Source organism: Rattus norvegicus, chromosome 15 (genome assembly GCF_036323735.1).
Source record: "Rattus norvegicus strain BN/NHsdMcwi chromosome 15, GRCr8, whole genome shotgun sequence".
NCBI lineage: Eukaryota > Metazoa > Chordata > Mammalia > Rodentia > Muridae > Rattus > Rattus norvegicus.
This window is the reverse complement of record NC_086033.1, coordinates 8,264,930-8,286,711: the sequence shown is the minus strand read 5'-3', so window position 1 is coordinate 8,286,711 and position 21,782 is coordinate 8,264,930.

Here is a 21,782-nt window from a genome sequence, read left to right as displayed (position 1 = left end):
GCATCCACATTTTGGTCATCCTTCTTGAGCTTCCTGTGGTCTGTGGATTGCATGTTGAGTAATTCAAGCTTTTTGGCAAATATCCATTTAATAATGAGTGTATACCAAGTGTATTTTTCTGTGATTGAGTAGCCTCACTCAGGATGATATTTTCTAGTTCATTCCAGTTGCCTATGAATTTCATGAAGTCATTATTTTTGATAGCTCAGTAGTACTCCATTGTGTAGATATACCACATATTTTTAATCCATTCCTCTGTTGAAGGGCATCTGGGTTCTTTCCAGCTCCTGTCTATTATAAATAAGGCTGCTATGAACGTAGCGGAGCATGTGTCTTTGTTGTATGTTAGAGCATCTTTTGGGTAGATGCCCAAGAGTGGTACAGCTGGGTCCTCAGGTAGTGGAATGTCCAATTTTTGAGGAACCTCAAGCCTGATGTACAGAGTGGTTTTACCAGTTTGCAATCCCATCAACAATGGAGGAGTGTTCCTCTTTCTCCACGTCCTTGCTAGCATCTGCTGTCACCTGAGTATTTTATCTTAGCCATTCTGACTGGTGTGAGGTGGAATCTAAGGGTTGTTTTGATTTGCATTTCCTTGATGACTAAGGATGTTGAATATTTCTTTAGGTGCTTTCTGGCCATTTGATAATCCTCAACTGAGAATGTTTTTTTCAGCTCTGTACCCCATTTTTAATAGGGTTATTTGGCTCTCTAACTTCTTGAGTTCTTTGTATATGTTGGATATTAGCCCTCTATCAGATGTAGGATTGGTAAGATCTTTTCCCAGTCTGTTGGTTGCTGTTTGGTCTTAATGACAGTGTCTTTTGCTTTACAAAAGCTTTGCAGTTTCATGAGGTCCCGTTTGCTGATTCTTGATCCTAGAGCATGAACCGTTGGTGTTTTGTTCAGGAAATTTTCCCCAGTGTCCATGTGTTCAAGACTCTTCCCCGCTTTTTCTTCTCTTAGTTTGAGTGTATCTGGTTTGATGTGGAGGTCCTTGATCCACTTGGACTTAAGATTTGTACATGATGATAAGAATGGATCGATTTGCATTCTTCTACATGCTGACCTCCAGTTGAACAAGCACCATTTGTGGAAAATGCTATCTTTCTTCCATTGGATGGTTTTAGCTCCTTTGTCATACATCAAGTGACTATGGGTGTGTGCATTCATTTCTGAGTCTTCAATTTTGTTCCAATGATCTCTCTGCCTGTCTCGTACCAATACCATACAGTTTTTATGCCTGTTCCTCTGCAACACTGCTTGAAGTCAGGGATGGTGATACCTCCAGAAGCTCTTTTATGGTTGAGTCTAGTTTTCGCTATCCTGGTTTTTTTTTTTTTTTTTGTTATTCTAAATGAATTTGCAAATTGCTCTTTCTATCTCTGTAAAGAATTGAGTAGGAAATTTGATGGGCATTGCATTGAATCTGTAGATTGCTTTTGGCAAAATGGCCATCTTTACTATACTAATCCTGTCAATTCATGTGTATGGAAGATCTTTCCATCTTCTGAGATCTTCCTCAATTTCTTTCTTCAGAGACTTGAAGTTCTTGTCATACACATCTTTCTCTTGCTTAGTTAAAGTCACATCAAGTTGTTTTATACAATTTGGGACTATTGTGAAGGGTGTCATTTCCTTAATTTCTTTCTCGGCCTGTTTATCCTTTGAATAGAGGAAGGCTTCTGATTTGTTTGACTTAATTTTATACCCTGACACTTTGCTGAAGTTGTTTATCAGGTTAAGTAGTTCTCTAGTGGAACTTTTGGGGTCACTTAAGTATACTCTCCTATCATCTTCAAATAGTGATATTTTGATTTCTTCCCTTCCAATTTGTATACCTTTGACCTCCTTTAGCTATCTGATTGCTCTGGCAAGGAATAAGAGTACTGTATTGAATAAGTAGGGAGAGAGTGGGCAGCCTTGTCTAGTCCCTGATTTTAGTGGGATTGCTTCAAGTTTCTCTCCATTTAGTTTGATGTCAGCTACTGGTTTGCTGTATATTGCTTTTACTATGTTTAGGTATGGGCTCAGAATTCCTGTTCTTTCCAGGACTTAAATCATGAAGGGGTGTTGAATTTTGTCAAATGCTTTCTCAGCATCTAATGAAATGATGTCATTTTTATCTTTCAGTTTGTTTATATAATTCATTACACTGATGGTTTTCCATATATTAATCTATCCCTGCATACCTGGGATGAAGCCTACTTGATCATGATGGATGATTGTTTAGATGTGCTCTTGGATTAGGTTTGCAAGAATTTTATTGGGTATTTTGTGTCGATATACATAAGGGAAATTGGTCTGAAGTTCTCTTTCTTTGTTGGGTCTTTGTGTGGTTTAGATATAAGTGTAATGGTGGCTTCATAGAAGGAATTCGGTAACTCCATTTGTTTCAATTTTGTGGAATAGTTTGGATAGTATTGGCATGAGGTCTTCTATGAAGGTCTGATAGAATTCTGCACAAAACCCATATGGTCCTGGGCTCTTTTTTGTTGGAAGACCTTTAATGACTGCACCTATTTCGTTAGGAGTTGTGGGATTGTTAAATGGTTTATCTGTTCCTGACTTAACTTCGGTACCTGGTATCTGTCTAGGAAATCATCCATTTCCTCCAGGTTTTGAAGTTTTGATGAATATAGGCTTTTGTAGTAGGATCTGATGATCTTTTGAATTTCCTCTGATTCTGTTGTTATGTCTCCCCTTTCATTTCTGATTTTGTTAATTTGGACACACTCTCTGTGTCCTTGAGTTAGTCTGGCTAAGGGTTTATCTATCTTGTTGATTTTCTCAAAGAACCAGGTTTTGGGTCTGTTGATCCTTTCTATGGTCCTTTTTGTTTCTACTTGGTTGATTTCAGCTCTGAGTTTGATTATTTCCTGCCTTCTACTCCTCCTGGGTGTATTTGCTTCTCTTTGTTCTAGAGCTTTTAGGTGTGCTGTCAAGCTGCTGATATATGCTCTCTCCTTTTTCTTTCTGCAGGCACTCAGAGCTATGAGTTTTCCTCTTAGCACAGCTTTCATTGTGTCCCATAAGTTTGGGTATGTTGTACCTTCATTTTCATTAAATTCTAAGAAGTCTTTAATTTCTTTCTTCATTTCTTCCTTGACCAGGTTATCTTTGAGTAGAGCATTGTTCAACTTCCATGTATATGAGGGCATTCTTTCCTTATTGTTATTGAAGACCAGCTTTATCTCGTGGTGGTCTGATAGGACCCATAGGATTGTTTCTATCTTTCTGTATCTGTTGAGTCCTGTTTTATGACCGATTACATGGTCAATTTTCGAGAAAGTACCAGAGGTGGTGAGAAGAAGGTATATCCTTTTGTTTTATGATAGAATGTTATGTAAATATCTGTTAAATCCATTTGGTTCATGACTTCTCTTAGTCTGTCTATGTCTCTGTTTAATTTCTGTTTCCATGATCTGTCCATTGATGAGAGTGGGGTGTTGAAATCTCCTACTATTATTGTGTGAGGTGCAATGTGTGCTTTGAGCTTTAGTAAGGTTTCTTTTATGTACATAGGTGCCCTTGTATCTGGAGCATAAATATTTAGGATTGAGAGTTCATCTTCATTGATTTTTTCTTTGAATATGAAGTGTCATTCCTTAACTTTTTGAGGACTTCTGGTTGAAAATCAATTTTATTTGATATTAGAATGGCTACTCCAGCTTGCTTCTTCAGACTATTTGCTTGGAAAGTTGTTTTCCTGCCTTTTACTCTGAGGTAGTGTCTGTCTTTGCCTCTGAGGTGTGTTTCCTGTAGGCAGCAAAATGCTGGGTCCTCTCTACATATCCATTCTGTCAGTCTTTGTCTTTTTATTGGGAATTGAGTTCTTTGATGTTGAGAGATATTAAGAAATAATGATTATCGCTTCCTGTTATTTTCGTTGTTAGAGGTGGAATTGTGTTTGTCTCTCTTTTGGTTTCATTGCAAGGAAATTATATTCTTTCTTTCTGTATGGCGTAGTTTCTCTCCTTGTGTTAGAGTTTTCCATCTATTATCCTTTGTACGTCTGGATTTCTAGAAAGACATTGTGTAAATTTGTTTTATCATCTACTAGATCTCATATTCTTCACACTTTGTATATTAAAACACAAAGTCTGATGCTAAAATGGTTTTCTATTTTTTATGTCTATATTCATGAAGTAGAATTTAACTCTATAGATCTCATGGTGGTCCTCCTATCTTAGGTTTTTAATTTCTAGGATATTAGAAGATAGTCATCATGACCTCCTCCTATTCTCTTTTCAATGGCTGTACAATACTATAGAATCATGATTTACTTAGTCTTTTCCATTGCTGAATAATACTTAAGACAACACAGTTTAAAATGTTAAATATATGCAAAAGAATTTTGATATATTCTAAATAAAATATGGATAAGTATTCAAATTATTTTAAAAGGAAAGGTAATATTTTTATCTAAAGCTAATAGTTTTAATTAAAATAAAGCCATTACATAAGAAAGCCTATAGATTGTTCTTTTAAATATGACCCTTTCAAATATATTATTAATATTGTTCTAATGAGGTTCCCTAAGTAAGGAAATTAATCTATTCTTTTCAATATAGGGGCAATCCTGTGGATCCAAATCCTAGACCCTGAACTAGAGGCAATCAACTATCACTGAGGGTTAACATATTTTAAATAATAAGTATATAGAGAAACCCTGTATTCAGAGTGCCTGCACATCCAGGTCCATTGCTGCCCTGAAAAGTGAAAAAAATGGATGCAGCCTAGATGCCTGTCTGGCGATGAATGGTAATGAAATGTGGTACATGTAGAAAATAGAAAATTATTTTTCTGTAAGGAAAAAGCAAATTATGAAAATATCAGAGAAATGAGTGAAATTGGAAAATATTACTGTTATTAGGAGTAATACAAGCTCCAAAGTTCCAATACCTCATATTCTCTCTGATATGAGTCTCTAACTTTGATTCTTTAGTATTGTATAGGTAACATGGAGTACCAGTGCAAACTAGAAAGCAAGGAAGAAAAAGGCAAGCAATATTGCATTAAGGAAGTGTTTAGGCAGTGAGGGGCATGAGCATGTGGGGTCCAGGGTGGGGAGAATGCTTACTGGAATAAAAGAGTTGTAAAGAAACATTTGTAAAGCAAGTATGTCCAGTTGTGCAATGATGGCTTGATTGTTGTGGAGTAAACGACTGCAATCTGAATGGATTCAAAACCCACTTCATAGAAAGTAGGAGAACCAGTGTCTGTTACTATCTTCCTGGCTTGAGGTAAAAGGAAGCAGGAGGCTGGAGCATGGAGCATATACATTGGCATAGGTTGAAACTCCCTTTAAAATACCTCAGCCATCACAAAAGTCAAAAGTAGCATTGAACCTTCATCAGAGAAATCAACCCACATAATGAACTGTGGTGAATGCAGAGACATTGCTTTCTAAGATGCAGAGAATATGGGCCCACTCCTAAAGATGTCATTTATACAACCCTGTAAGGTTCAGTAGCACTGTGGAAGAGGAAGGTATGTAAAGGTTGGTAGATAGGGAGATAAACTATGAAATACCATTATCTAGACTTCATACAAATATGAAACAAGTGTCTAACCATCATTTAGCTTTCTTAGGTATGGTCCTGAAAAACTGAATAGATCTCTGAGGTGTTATAGTGATCAAGTGAGATCATGTGCACTGTGTACCTGAACCAATCACTTAGTGAAATTAATTTTCTGTATACTCTACTAGGCAGGCAACCTTCCCCGCCCCATTGGGAATTATAAATACAACTGACTAAAGTAACAAGTTGGAAATTTTAATTCTAAAGTTTCCAGAGACTTCTTAATTTGATGCCTAGTTCAATAAACATTGGGCATCTAGAAATCTTCATCTTCGTGCCTATCCCCTTCTCTAGATTTTGCAAGTGCACAAGATGGGGAGAGTGAAGCTGAAATAATGCCTGGTGAGTTCGAAGAGAGACCAGAACAGGAAAAGAAGCACTCAAACTTCACCTTCTGCAGTGTGTGTAACATTCAGCTGAACTCGGCCACTCAAGCACAAATACACTACAATGGCAAATCGCACCAGAAGAGACTGAAACAACTCACTAAGGGAGTGCCGATGAGTGATGGTGGTAAGCTTCATTAAAGTGCATGCTCAAATTTGTAGCATCAGTTTTAGGTTTATGTTTGCAGATGTGAAGATGGAAGAATTGACTAGTGTCTTCTTTTGACTCAAGAGGAAATTATTAAAGATATTGATTATACATCATCTTAAGCTGAAACACTTCCCCTGTAAGAGAAGTACTATATCTATGTCTGTAATGTTTCATGACCATCAGAACATTTCTAGAATTTGAAAAATGTTAATAGGGATTTCTTGATTTTTACTTTTGATATGGATAGATTTCCACATCGATATTCTCGCATAGTATATGTTGATAGAGTTTCTTGATGTTTGTTTTGCATTCTTTTGGGACATTCAAAGCAGTGGGGTTTTGAGTCTTGAGGTGACAGGTTTGTGGTACCCTGTTGGACAGTAAAACTGTAAATACTTGGGTTAGCATATTTCTTTTCAGAGAGGTATTTCCTTCAACTAGTAAGTTATTGAAGTTTATAGTAAAATTATAATAGGCTGTTGGATCATTTGGCACTGTTATTTTAAAGTAGGTGTTGATGGTATGAAGGCACAGTTCTAAAAATAAATACTTTGGAAAACAGATATGAGGTTGTAAGGAAATAAGGAGGGTAAGGAAAAAGGATGGACTTTATGTGAGAGATACTTTGAAGAACTGAGTTATAAAAACTAAAAGGTAATTACAATTTTATTTCTGATCAGATATTTTCTGCATGGTGAATAAAACATGAAGCTTTACTGAGTATAAATAGGGCTGAATCTTAATGTGTGTAGCTACCTGATGTCGTAAAGATATACTGTCTTACAGTGTTTTGCTACTACTGAACAAGGGAACATTTAGAATACAGAAACTCCTTTAACTGTGTTGTATCCATACTTATGTGCATCTGTCTGTAAACATGCATGCATGGTCACAAGCTAGAATATTCTATTGGAATGAACTTCATATTTTTATTTCAAATGTATAACATTAAGTTTATTATTGAGGTTGTTTATGAAGAATATATGAGAAAAAACTTGTGAACAGAACTTGTAAATTGACATCTAGTAAATTCCATTAACATAGCATGGACCTAGAAATCAAATATATTTATATTGTTATAGTTATAGGTAATATACATATTCCAGTCTTAGAACTGCCTCAGAAGAATATGTTACTTAGCACCAACTTCTAGATCAACTTACCTTTTTCTCAACGACAGAATTTGATCCCAAACTACTGGTCACTCTTGCTTTGGTACTAATAAGTTTTCACCCTGTTTCTTTTCTTTTTTTTTCTCCACCTTTATTAACTTGGGTATTTCTTATTTACATTTCAATTGTTATTCCCTTTCTCTGTTCCCTGGCCAACGTCCCCCAACCCCTCCCTCTCTCGTTCTATATGGGTGTTCCCCTCCCCATCCTCTCCCCATTATTGCCCTCCCCCCAACAATCACGTACACTGGGGATTCAGTCTTGGCGCAGGACCAAGGGTTTCCCCTTCTGCTGGTGCTCTTACTAGGCTATTCATTGCTACCTATGAGGTTGGAGCCCAGGGTCAGTCCATGTATAGTCTTTGGGTAGTGGCTTAGTCCCTGGAAGCTCTGGTTGTTTGGCATTGTTGTTCATATGGGGTTTCAAGCCCCATCAAGCTCTTTCAGTCCTTTCTCTGATTCCTTCAACAGGGTCCCGCTCTCAGTTCAGTGATTTGCTGCTGGCATTCACATATGTATTTGCTGTATTCTGTCTGTGTCTCTCAGGAGAAATCTACACCCAGTTCCTGTTGGCCTGCACTTCTTTGCTTCATCCATCTTATCTAGTTTGGTGGCTGTATATGTACGGGCCACATGTGGGGCAGGCTCTGAATGGGTTTTCCTTCTTCCTCTGTTCTAAACTTTACCTCCCTATTCTCACCCTGTTTCTTAATCAAAGAACTGATACTTCTTTTCCATGGCCATCAGACAAGGGCTTGAGACACAGGTAGATATTCTATGTTTTCTTTTAAATAGGTTATTAGGAAACCATGGGAGATAGGTCAGTTGGAAAATACTCATTCCAATCACTAAGACCTTAGATTGAATTCCCAGGATCCACTTAAAAAGTGGGATACAATAAAAGGTGTCAACAACTTCAGATTTGGTAAGCAAATAAAAGCATATCCCTGGAGTAATCTGACCAACTCATCTAGCCAAATAAAAGAATTTCCTGCTCAGAGAATTAACCTGTTTCCAGTGTGAGGATAGCATTTGAGGAACAAACTCTCCACCAGCCTCCGGCTTCCACACATTTGCAAACAGATATTCATACACGTGGGTATCCTGCTCCAATAATTCAGTCTTCACCTCAATCTGCATTCTCCATTAGTGTGTTCTTGCTGTTGCATAGTTTGTGGATGTTCACAATTACATCAAGACTTGTAGCCACCACAATATTTCCATTTGGAGTTATTTATTTATTTATTTATTTATTTCCCAAATACTGCTTCCCCTCCTGACACCTCTCTTACATAGTCTCCTCTGAGATAGTGGGGTCTCCCTGGCTATCTACCAACCCTAGCATATGAAGTCATAGTCAGATTAGACTCATCCTCTTTCACTGATGCCTGATGGGGCACCCATGAAGACTGAGCTGCCAATCTGCTACTTATATGCCTGGAATGAGGCCATCCCAGTCTCTTTATGTTCTTTGATCAGTGACTCTGATTCTGAGAGCTCCCAGGGGTCTAGGTATGTTGACTCCATTGGTCTTCCTGTGGGGTTTCCATCTACTTCAGGGTCTTTAGTCCTCTCCCCAGCTCTTCCATAAGTGTTTCTGTCCTCCATCTAATGTTTGGCTGTGGGTATCTGCATTTGTTTCAGTCTGTTAGTGGGTAGAGTCTCCCATAGAACATATATGATAGGCTCTTGCATGCAAACATAACAGTATCATTAATAGTGTCAAGAATTGATGCTTGCCCAAAGGATGGGTATCAAGTTGAGCCAGTTACTATTTGGCATTTCCTCTGGTCTTTTTTCCATCTCTGCATTTCTTTTAGACCAAACAAATTTGGGGTCGAAAGTTTTATAGGTGGATTGCTGCGTCTATCTCTCCACTGGGAGTCCTTCCTGGCTCTTCAGATTCCACATTCCTACAGTCAGGCATCTTGGCTAAGGTTACCAGCATTGACTCTTGAGATCCTTCCCTATCCCCTGTTTCTTAGGCTTACTAGAGATTACCACCACCATCACCACCACCATCAGGACCACCACAACCCCAGAAGCTGCAGATTATTTTTCATTCTCCTGGCCCCCTAGGTCTCTCTCCCGTGTCTACCTGAACCTGATCCTGCCACTCCATTCCCTGCCCTCTGCACTCCCCCACAGTTCCCTCCCTCCATCTCCTATGACTATTTTGTTTCCCCTTCTGTGATTCAAGTATTCTTGCTTGGACCTTCTTTCTTTGTTAATTTCTTTGTGTCTGTGGGGTGTATTCCCTAAGTCTCCATTTGAGGACCAGTCTTCCTTATTAAGTCATAGCTACTGATTTTACTTCCCCATTTCTTTGTGTACAGAATTCCATTTTGTAAGGATTATAAACTACACAGCCCTTCCATGATGATATCTTTTCCTCATATTCTTTACACCTTAGTAACACATTTCATGGCCTTGTATCTTATTTTACCTTAGCATTAAGTTAACCTGCATTTATGTGAAAACTCTGGTGATTTTGTATGTTCTACATCCCTGCCACATTGGCTGCTAGGTTGTACCAGATAATGCTAAAACTTTCTCTAAGAAAAAGTGAGCCCTGTTCTTTTATATCAATTTCACAAGTGAGTTACTGTTTACAAAGTATGAAAAAATTCTGTACATTAGATAGATGCACATCTTTGATTTTCGGTATTTTTTTGGAATAAGTAAAGGGCAAACTATGAATCTGACATATCTAATAATGGTTACTCATTTATAATACAGACACCATACTAAAAAAGTGAATAATGCACATGCTTGACTACTATATCTTTTTTTAATATTTATTTTTTCTTTATTTACATTGTGTGGCCACAGAAAACTGAAGCCAGTGTTAGATACTTTAGAGCTGGCATGACCGGTGTTTGAAGCTTCTCAGAGTAGGCACTTGGACTTAAACTTAGGACCTCTGTAAGAACAATGCATTTTCTTAGCTTAGAGGCCTGTGTGTAGCACTAGTCCTATACAGCTTTTTTTAAAATTATTAGTTCTTTGTGAGTTTCACATCTTTCACCATGTGCTAATCCCTATACCCTCTTACTCCCTTTCCACTATTGAAATCCCTCTATAAAAGGGAAAAAAAAAAGATCATTGTGAAAGTTGTAGTGTGTTACACTGTGTCCCACAATATACTCTTTTCTCCATATATCTTTTTTTGTGACTGTTCACTGGAATAAATTATTGGTCTGGTATGAGAATGCTGGCTTCTGCTCCCCTATCAGTACTGTAACCTCAGGCATCCGGTTGATGCCCTGTGTCATAGAAGTCCTATGGTTTGGGATCTGTAGGTCTGGCCTCTTCACATGCTCCAGCAGTTCAAAGATGGTGTAGATGTAGGTATTGGTCAATTCAAAGACACAAATCTAGGTCTGAGAGGCATCTGATTTGGTTCACCCACCAGCTATCCCTCACACAAACCACCAGCGTGTTGCCTTCAGCCCTGTCCTAGATAGCTCATCCACTGCAGTGGCCCTCAAAGGGCAGAGCCAGCTCTTTCACTCTTATGCCCTCAGGGCCAGCTCACCCATGCCCATACCAACAGGGTCAGCTCTACTCAACTGCTCAAAAAAGGTGCAGGACCTGTTTTCTCAAGGGCTACAGCGGGCTAGGGCCTGGGCCAGTTCTCCAGGTCCACCCTCATGGCTGGCTCACCTACAACCAGCTCTACCATGCTGTCCAGGTAAAGTGTAGGAACCACTCTTCCAAGTATTCCGGACAGTGAGAAACAGGGACACTTCTCCCACTCTCATGACCCTTGTGTGAGCTTTCCTGCCACCTATAGGTAATGAGGGACTTGAGGACAATAAAAAGCAACTTTCTTTTTGGCACTATCCCATGGTAAAGAAGTTGCAGGGCCAGCTTTTCCATACTCCTACCCTCAAGATAGCTCACCTGTGCCCTACCATTGGGGTCAACTCTACAGTGCTGTTCAGGCAAAGTGCAAGTCCCACTTCCCCAAGTGCTGCAGCCAATGAGGGGCCAGGACAGCTCTCATGTCTGCCATAGAAAAGAAGGGTGAAGCTGGGATTTAGGGGAGGTCATTTTTTCTCGTCCATGATAACACATGACAGACAAGTGGCAGAGCCAGCTCTCCCACATTCACACCCTTGGAACAGGCTTACCAGAAACTCTCTCAATGAGGGCAAGTTCTACTGTGCTGCCTGGATGATGTACATTGCTTACTGTCTCAATTAGTACAGCTGGTGAGAGGCAGTAACAACAGCTCTTCTACTCTCATGCCTTCTGAGTGAGCTGGCTTATGATACCCAGATGCTCAGGAGAAAGGTGGGGGCAGTTCTGGAGAGCCCCCAGACATCCAACATGGCCCTAGCTGGCAGCCCACACCAGGGACATCTGCCTGATCTTTGGTGGTAACAGAACCAATAACCAAGATATGGCCCTCTGTAGCATCATAGGTTAGAACAACAGCATGGCCTTATGTGGCATCATGGCTACTCACATTAAATTGTTGTTCACTATCCTGGAGTCTCTACTTTTGGCTCTCTTCATTGTGAATATTCTTCTACTTCCCTTTTTCTTCTATCTCTCCATTACTACTTGTCTTAGTCAGGGTTCTCTAGAGTCATATAACTTATGGGTAGTCTCTATATAGTAAGAGAATTGGTTGATGACTTACGGTCTGTAGTCCAACTCCCTAACAATGATCATCAGCAGCTTTGAATGGAAGTCTAAGGATCTAGCAATGGCTCAGTTCCACAAGGAAGGCAGGCAGGCAACACACACACACACACACACACACACACACACACACACACACACACACACAGAGAGAGAGAGAGAGAGAGAGAGAGAGAGAGAGAGAGAGAGAGAGACTCTTCCTTAATCCAATGTCCTTATTTAAATTTCTAGCAAAAGGTGTATCCCAGATTAAAGGTGTGTACCACCAAACCTGGAGCTCAGATTTGCTTTGTCCCAGGTGACCTTGAACTCAGAGATTTCCTTGCCTTAAGTTCCTGGGATTCATAGCCACTTTACATCAAGATCTTCATGCCAAGATCCAGGTCAGAAACTTGTATCTCTCAGCCTCAAGATCAGAATCAAAGGTGAACCCTCCAATTCTGGATTATATTTCATTCCAGATATAGTCAAGTAGACAACAAGGAATAGCCACTACACTCCTGTTAGTGATGCATGGGATTTCTGGTTGTCTGGGTTATCTCAGGAATGATACCAGGAATGCTATGTCACACCCATGCATTGTGGCACCAAGCAGAGGCCATGTCAGATGTGGTCCTCCTGTCTTGGTCTGTGCTGCAGTACTAGATCCATAGCCATCTCAAGCTAGTTTCCCACCTGGGCTTCATGGCGTCAAACTGGTGGTTTTCTCAACTGGTTCCTGTGGTACCAGGTTGGTGCTTGTCTCAGTCTTGCTCCCAACCCAGGTCCTGTGATCCAAGGCAGGAGTTGTCACATTTCAACAGTCCTGTACATCATGAAGATTTCTGCCTGACTTCTATCTTCCTGTTCTTCTTTACCCCTAGAAAATCTTTCACCTTCTCCTCCATAGGAGTCCATCTAAGAAACCACAAGTAAGTCTATCTGAGCTTTAACAATTTGCACCATACGAGCACAGTTTCTTTCTCTACATTTGCTTTCTGTTTGATGTCTTCAACATCAAAAGTACAAAGGAATGAAAACTGAACTAGAGTCAATTTCTCTGGGTACTTTGTATACATCAGCTATTGAGTTCCAGTCAATGAGTGTCCAAACTAAGTGTAATTATATCCATCTCACAAATTACAAATTGCTAGGATCAAAGGAACTGAGATTTGCCGGTTTCTTCATTCGTTTTCAGAATTGCTGGGGGAAGCATGTGCATCCTATATTTAACACATGCTGTGATCGATAGAATTAGGCTGGATTTTTGGATATTTCCATATGCTGTTGAGTTTCTGTCATCTCAGAAATTACTTAAACTTACATTATTATAGAAACCTCATGATTCCTTTAAATTTCCATCAGCATATCAACTGTGAAAAGATGTCAAGCAGAGCAGAGTCATATAAACATAAACTCTAGTATTTTCCACTACACGCTCTCTGTCACTTCAGAAATCTGCCTCTTTTTTTCCACACAAACTATTTAAGATGAGGTGAGATAAATGACAATAATGATGATAATGCTAATAATGCTAATAACAATAATAATAAAAGTTCCCAGAGGGATATCTAGAATTAAAGTTAACTGAATATGTAAAGTTTATCATTTTTCAGAATTCATTTGGGTCACAGCTCATGAAACCTACACATCTCAAAAATTATAATATAGGCACAGCTTTACAAAAGATTTTGATTTCATAATTTTGCAAATAATGATTGTTCTGATGATAAAAAGTTACATAGTCAATTCATGCTGCATTCAAATGCACAAAGTTACACTTAACCAAGAATCATAAACTTGTAGCAACAGTCCCCCAATGACATAAATAAATATGAATGTGTAATATAATACATATAATTTTCTAAGTATATTCTCTATGGTGACATAATAATGCTTATACAGCTCAGCTCTTTATATATAGCCTAGAATTTAGGAATGGACAAGTAACTCATCACATAAAGACTCTCATTTTTAAGCTTGATGATCTGATTTTGATCCATGAGACTCAAATGGTTGAGAGAACCTACTCCCAAAAGTGGTCCTGAAATTGTCATGCATGTTTTCTTCTACATATAAGTACCCAACCCCAATTCAACCAAACAAATATGAAAAATATCAAAACTACTGTAAGTCATGAGTTGAACTCTCTGGATAAATGTAGATATTTTCCTCACTTAATGTCCTTATTTTTTTCTTGTGATATTGTATAATATGAAAAAAACTTTGTTAGCAGAGTATACAATACAATGTTAAAATATCAGAAAACATCTTTCATTTGTGAAAGCTTTGTGAAACACATGAAAAAATTGTAACATTTGAGATGCTTAAACTCATATGACCAATTAATTTCATTCAGCTTCCTATGCTCACCATGGGTAAGCTAGTTGTCAATACTAGTTGAAGGACTGAGCAACGTGTTGACCTATCACTGTGACTCTAATTTATTCCCCCACACACTGTCATATATAACTAATGTTATTAAGACACATTTTCTCTTTTACTCTTTGGCTTCAACTGCTATCAAATAATTCACTTTATCTACAGTATTCATCAGTCTTTTGTTGTTCACTGTTACTTTCCTTATAAATCTAGGATATGTTGACCTTTACATATTCTTTTACCATTAAATTTTCTTTCACTTAGCAAAAAAAAAAAAAAAAAAAAAAAAAAACCTAAACGCATTTTTTCATTTCTATTTTCACTGATCTATTTCCTTTCCTTTCCATTGTTACCCGAGGTGGCATTAAAGTATCAGGAAGCTTCAATTTGTAAGATTTGCTTTTCATACAATGCTGCAATGTTTGTTAGTGAAAACAACCCAGACATGGTATTTTCTAGTGCCTACAGTCCTGGATTTGTAGCACAGACCCATCATTTAAATACACATTTATCTTACTGCATAATCTTCAAGGACCCACTACTAAGTCATAGTGAATACAATCACCTGCATCAGTTTGTAATATACTACAGAGGATCACTGAGCATCATCACCCACATCGGCGTGTAACATACTGCAGAGCTAATGTGAAGAATATTCCTGTGCTCAAATTTTGCTCCATAGCCATAATGAGAAATGCTAAAATTAAATTAACCTGAAGTATAAAATAGTACATTTTTTTTCATTCTAATTCACTCCTCTCTTTTTCATCTTTGAAGCAGAGCAAATATTGATCTTGTAGCATTCAAAATTTGAGTATGTTTTGGGCTTTAGCTTTAAATTTTCTGTCCATAAATAGAAAACATGATTGTTTTCAAAATGGATAAGTTTCAGTTGATGGCTACTTGCTTCTCTTGTCCTGATACATATTGTACATTTCCAGCCACCCTAAGATGGTGTTGCAGCAACACTATTAAGGAGGAAGGGTCTAGCTCATGCCCCCCCCCAAAAAAACAATATTATATTACTTAGAGGCAATCTTCCATTGAAGGCTGTATTCTTGAAGGAAGAGAGCTATCTGGAACTCTAAAGAGTCTTTATGTCTCCTCCCTTAAGTTGAAACTAATATCTACTTTATGTATGAAATGATTTGACACTGTTCGAAAACCTACACACTTATTCTCCCCTGATAACATCAATTCAATGGGAGTCACAGATTATTGCTGGATTCTGCAAATGTTGAAACAGAGCATTCAGACAGGCCATACTTAAACATAACTATGTACATTTCAATGGCATCCTTAGAGGGTTCAGGCTTATTTACACAATAATCTGGTCAGGTTTAATTTTCAAAAACAGTTGCTCTTCTGAAGCTAAACTTGGTTCTAATCATTTAAACACACAAGAGCACATGCACACACACACACACACACACACACACACACAACCATAATCTCAGATTCTTAATGATTAGCTACATGGGTGACACCTACTAGAATTTTGAAGTATTTACACTATAATTTATTAATTATCTAAGAAAAGGTTAAACATCATATTCTGTACTTTCACAGGGAAAGTGAGGTGGTATTAATAGGTTGTTCTATTCCTTAAGCAGCAGAGGCTGTGTGGTGGTTTCTAAGGTAGAAAGAACAGGACATGTGCTGAGCAGACTTTACTGAATTTAAGATTTTCTCAGCTGCTTCATTCTGTTCTCGTATTGTGAGTTTGAATTTGATTTTGTAGCATGCATGACTAAATACACATTTATACAGTACAGATTATAATTCAGTTACATTTCCCTAAATGAAATACTAAATCAATAAATGCTTAAATTCATATACTAAAGATACACATTCTGTGCATTTGGAATGCTGTTCATTATAATGTTGTTTAAAGCTTCCTTGAACATGCTAGGAATATACCATAAAAAAAAACACAACTGTTTTTAGAAAGTAGTCAGCAAAGAAAAAGAAAATGAAGCCCATCCCTGGTTCCCAAATACCAATGCTTCATCTCTGCTGCATTCTCTGGAGAAACTGCCACACCCAGCATCAGTTTCCTCAAGCCAAAGCACAGCAGAAGATATGCAGAATGAAAACTTTCTTTATCACAAAATGCCTGGCCAGTGCAGGACATGGAAAAGAAATAGAAAGTTCTAGAGTATACCTGAGCCTTCCTCACACACACACACACCCTGTCTCTGTTGCAGAAATACTTGCTCAATTCAACTGCATGAAATTGAGTCCTAAAAACTATTAAAAGTAGTTAGAGAGATACAAAAGGATAATGAAAATTAACAAGGCTCTTGTGAGAATGGGGAGTAAGGTTTTCCTTGCCAAAAGAACAATCACATAGCCTCTGACACTCCAAAGTGACTGCACTTTGGATTACAGTAGATTTTTGAAAATTATATTTATGTAGATGTATATGAGCAAATATGCATCACATATACACATGTAAATGTGCCCCAGCATATGTGTAGATATTACAAGTCAATTATCTCCTTCTATAATGTGGATCCCAGTACCAAGCACAGGTTCCAGTGTAGTGGCAAGTGGTTTTTCCTTTTGCCCCATCTCATTGATTCATGAAGTAGATTTTAAAATGCCAGTTGGTCAAGGTCATCCAAGTGAATGGAAAATGTCACTGCTTATGAACAATGTAGGCTATCACTTTTGCTCTTACTCCCCTTTAGAGACTGAAGATAAATAAATCCCGCCCGCTGAGCACACCACACTTCAGGTTTGGGTGATTGAAGTTGTATTTAACCTGAAAGTCTCCTTCCTGCGATCTAGTTTCTATAGTGCCAGAAAGTTAATGCCTGCCCGATTCTGACATATATATATATATATATATATATATATATATATATATATATATATATATATATATATCCCCAAATTATATTTTCAAATACCTTGGCCATATAGCTAGGTTCCACTTTGACTCTATCATTACTAAAGATAAGTCATTTATTTTAAGCTACATTTTGCCCCTTGGCTGGTTACTTGTGTTTAGGAACCATGGATCTGTCTCCTCATATCTTTTCTGGCTCCCTTCTTCCCTTCTCTCCCAGAATTTTTTCTCTTCTCCATGTTCCACCTCTATTTCCTGCCTAAACTATAGGCCAAAGGCTTTTTAATTAACAGGTGAGACACCTGTATAGTACACAAGATGATCTCTCTGCAGCAAGCTGCCCAAGGAGGGAAGCAATCACTAGTGCTATTCAGCTGTGATGCCTCTAAACAATAACAATGACTAACATGAAAAATATTTTCATATTGGCTGTAAAAAACAGCTGTCTAATTGAGCATAGAATCCTCTCAATATTAGGGAAATCATGCCTGGAATTTTGCCAAGTAGTTGTGGATAATGGGATCATGTGTCTCAAAAATTGAACCTATTGCTACCACTTTACTAGACCACAGTTTCTAACTGCATTCTAAAACATGTCTCTGTATCTATAGAGAAGTGTAGATTTTACTCCTTATTAAAAAAAAAGAAGAAAAGAAAAAAGAAGCTTCTCTTTATGATAAACATAGACCATTACAGAAAACCACAAGTGGTAAAATTACAGAGGTCAGTGAATCACATGGAGCCTCACTGAGTTCATCCACAACACAAGTCCTGCAACCAAGGCTTGAGGGACACTACAGAAAAGGAAACAGAAAGATTCTGAGATACAGATGACCAGGAGAGCTGATGTGAGATAGGGTCTTCTAGAAATTACAGCTTAGCTGCATCCTGAACAATAATTGCTACCTAAACAAACCAACCCCCAAAAAAGATAATATCAGTAGCTATACTAATGCAGAAGAAAAACATCTAACAGAGTTCCATCCAAGACAGAACTGCTGAGAGAGGGAAAAATAGCCTCTTGCAGGAAGTGCTCTAACTAGTTATCAAAAAAGAAAAGAAAAAAAATAAGTCCTAAAGTCATATACACATGAAGAATAAAACAAACTCAGCAATTTGTGTTTCTATGTTTAATCATATGTGTGTGCAACAATAATAAAAAGAAGAAGCCATCTAATTTAGAGAGAAAGAGAGCGGATATTGGAGGAGGTGGAGGGCGGAAAAGAAAAGGGGGGAACGTTGCAATGATATTTTAATTAAGATAAATAGTTTTAGAAATAAAAGTTATTAGATGTTTTTAAGAGTGAGGGAAAGGGGCTGGGGATTTAGCTCAGTGGTAGAGCGCTTACCTAGGAAGCGCAAGGCCCTGGTTTCGGTCCCCAGCTCCGAAAAAAGAACCAAAAAAAAAAAAAGAGTGAAGGAAAAATGGATTTGAGATGAAATTAAATTATTCAAGAAAGCAATATTTTAAAGATATTATTTTTATTGTTTATTAATGAAGTTATTGCTGTATATTAAAGGCTTCATGCAGGCTCCAATTTTTTATTCTTCCTGTTTGAGCCTTCAAAGTGCTTTGATCTCTTATTATGTATCCAGAATAAAGAAGTTTATTTTAATTGGATCACACAGAGATATGAATCTATATTCTTTGCACATTTTTGCATTTGAATATTAGTATTTATATCTTCAATCACTGTGGTGCTGTATAACAACCTTTAGTTGGATGTATTAAAATACTCAAGAGGACAGGACACATCCAATCTCAATCATTGCCCAGAGCTGGGGCTGTCTCATAGTCCTTAAACACAAAACCTGCCCACAGAGAGCTAGTATGACAGGAGCACTCTCCCTCCTAAGCCCACAGGTAGGACCTCACATTCTCTGCACTGACTATTCAAAGAGACACACACCAGGAGTACACAGGGTTTGGGAGCCTCAGGAAATCCTGGGATGGGACCCTTCTGGTCTCTATCTGTGCCCAGAGCTGGGGTTGTCCCACAGCTTCCAGACCCAAAACCTGCCCTGACACAGCTGGTCCCCTAGGAGCACTCTCACACCTGAGATCACAGGATCACAGGCCCACCAGAGTGACAAGCTCCAGACATCAGAAATAACCACGTGGCAAGAGGCAAGCACAAGAAACTACGCAACATAAACCAAGACTCCTAGGCATCGTCAAAACCCGGTTCTCCCACCAAATCAAATACTGGCTATCTCAACACACGGGAAAAAGCAAGAGTTGTATTTAAAATCACATCTCATGATGGTGATAGAGGGCTTTAAGAAGCACATAAATAATTCCCTTAAAGAAATAAAGGAGAACATAGGTAAATAAGTAGAATCTCTTTCAGAGGAAACACAAAAATCCCTTAAAGAATTACAGGAAAATACAACTAAACAGGTGAAGGAATTGATGAAAACAATCCAGGTTCTAACATTGGAAATAGAAACAATAAAGAGATCACAAAGAGAGACAACCCTGGATATAAAAAGCCTAGGAGAGAGATAAGAAGTAATAGGGGTAAGCATCACCCACAGAAGAGATTGAGGAGAGAATCTCGAGGACAGATGATGCCATAGAAAACATTACCAAAAAAAAAAAAAAATTCAAAAAGCAAAAGAGTTCCTAACCCAAAAACATGAAGGAAATCTGGGTCAAAATGAAAAGACTAAAGCTAAAGATAATAAGTATAGAAGAAAACAAAGATTGCCAATTTAAAGGGCTAGTAAATATTTTAAACAAAATTATAGGGAAAAACTTCCATAACCTAAAGGAAGAGATGCTGGTGAACATTCAAGAAGCCTACAGAACTCCAAACAGAATGGACCAGAAAAGAAATTCCTCCCATTGCATTATAGTCAAAACACCAAATACACAAAACAAAGAATATTAAAATCTGGAAGAGAAAAGGGTGAAGTAATATATAAAGGCAAACCAAATCAGAATTACACTACACTTCTCAACAGAGACTATGAAAGTTAGAAGATTCTGGTCAGTTGTCATACAGGCTTAAATGCCAGCTCAAGCTACTGTTGCCAGCAAAAGGTTCCTTGACAAAACCAAATTTACACAATATCTTTCCACAAATCCAGCACTACAAAGGATGGAAAACTCCAACAAAGAAGGGAAACTACACCCTAGAAAAAGGAAGAAAGTAAACTTCCTGAAGTAAACCCAAAAAAAGACAGGCAAACAAACATAATTCCATATCTAACAACAAAATAACAAGAAATAATCACTAATCTTTAATATCTCTTAACATCCATGGACTCAATTCCCCCACAAAAGACATAAACTAACAGACTGGATCCATAAACAGGACTCAGTATTTTGTTGCACAGGGGAAGCACACCTCAGTGACAAGGCAGACAGTACTTAAAAGTAAAAGGTTGGGAAAAAATTCAAGCAAATGGTCCCAAAAAAGAAGGTGAAGTAGCCATTCTAATATCAACTAAAATTGACTTTCAAACAAAAGTTATAAAAAAGATGAGGAAGGACACTTCATAATCATCAAAGGAAAAACCTACACTTGATCTTAGCCAAAAGGCCGAGAAGAACTCTCAATCATGAACATCTATGCTCCAAATGCAAGGGCACCCACATTCATAAAAGAAACTTAACTAAAGCCCAAAGTATATACCATAATTGCAGCAGACTTCAACAACCACTCTCAACAATGAACAGATCATGGAAAGAGAAGCTAAACAGAGGCATAGAGAAACTAGCCAAAGTTATGAAGCAAATAGATTTAACAGACATCTATACATTTCATCCTAAAACAAAAGAATATGCCTTCTCAGCACCTCATGGTACCTTCTCAAAAATTGATCACACAATTGATCACAAAACTGGCTTCATGAGATACAAGGAGACTGAACAATCCCATGCATCCTATCAGTTCACCATGAACTAAGGCTGGTCTTCAATCACAACAAAAATATCAGAAAGCCCACATACATATTGAAGCTGAATAATACTTAACTCAGTGACAACTTGGTCAAGAAAGAAATAAAGAAATAAATAACATTTTAAAATTTAATGAAAATGAAGGTAAAACATCCAAACTTATAGGTCACAACGAAAGCAATGCTAAGAGGGAAAACTCATAGATCAGTGTCTGCAAACAGAAATTGGAAAGATCATACACTAACAGCTTAACAGCATATCTGACAGTTCTAGAATAAAAAGAAGCAAATTCACATTAGGAGTTTATGGCAGGAAAAAATCAAACAGAGCTGAAATCAACCAAGTAGAAACAAAAAGAACTATACAGATCATCAACAAAACCAGGGTCCTCTCCTTTTCTTCAGACAATCAACAAGATAGATAAACTCTTAGTCAGTCTAACCAGAGGACACAAATATAATATCCAATTAACAAGATCTGAAATGAAAACAGAGATATAACAACAGAAACTGAGGAAATTCAGAACATCATAAAGGACTATTACAAAAACTGATACTCGACAAAGCTGGAAACTTGGAGGAAATGGACAATTTTCTAGACAGATACCAGGTACCAAAGTTAAATCAGGATCAGATATGCCATTTAAATATTTTCATAACTCTTAAAGAAATAGAAGCAGTCATTAAATATCTCCCAACCAAAGAAGCCCAGGAC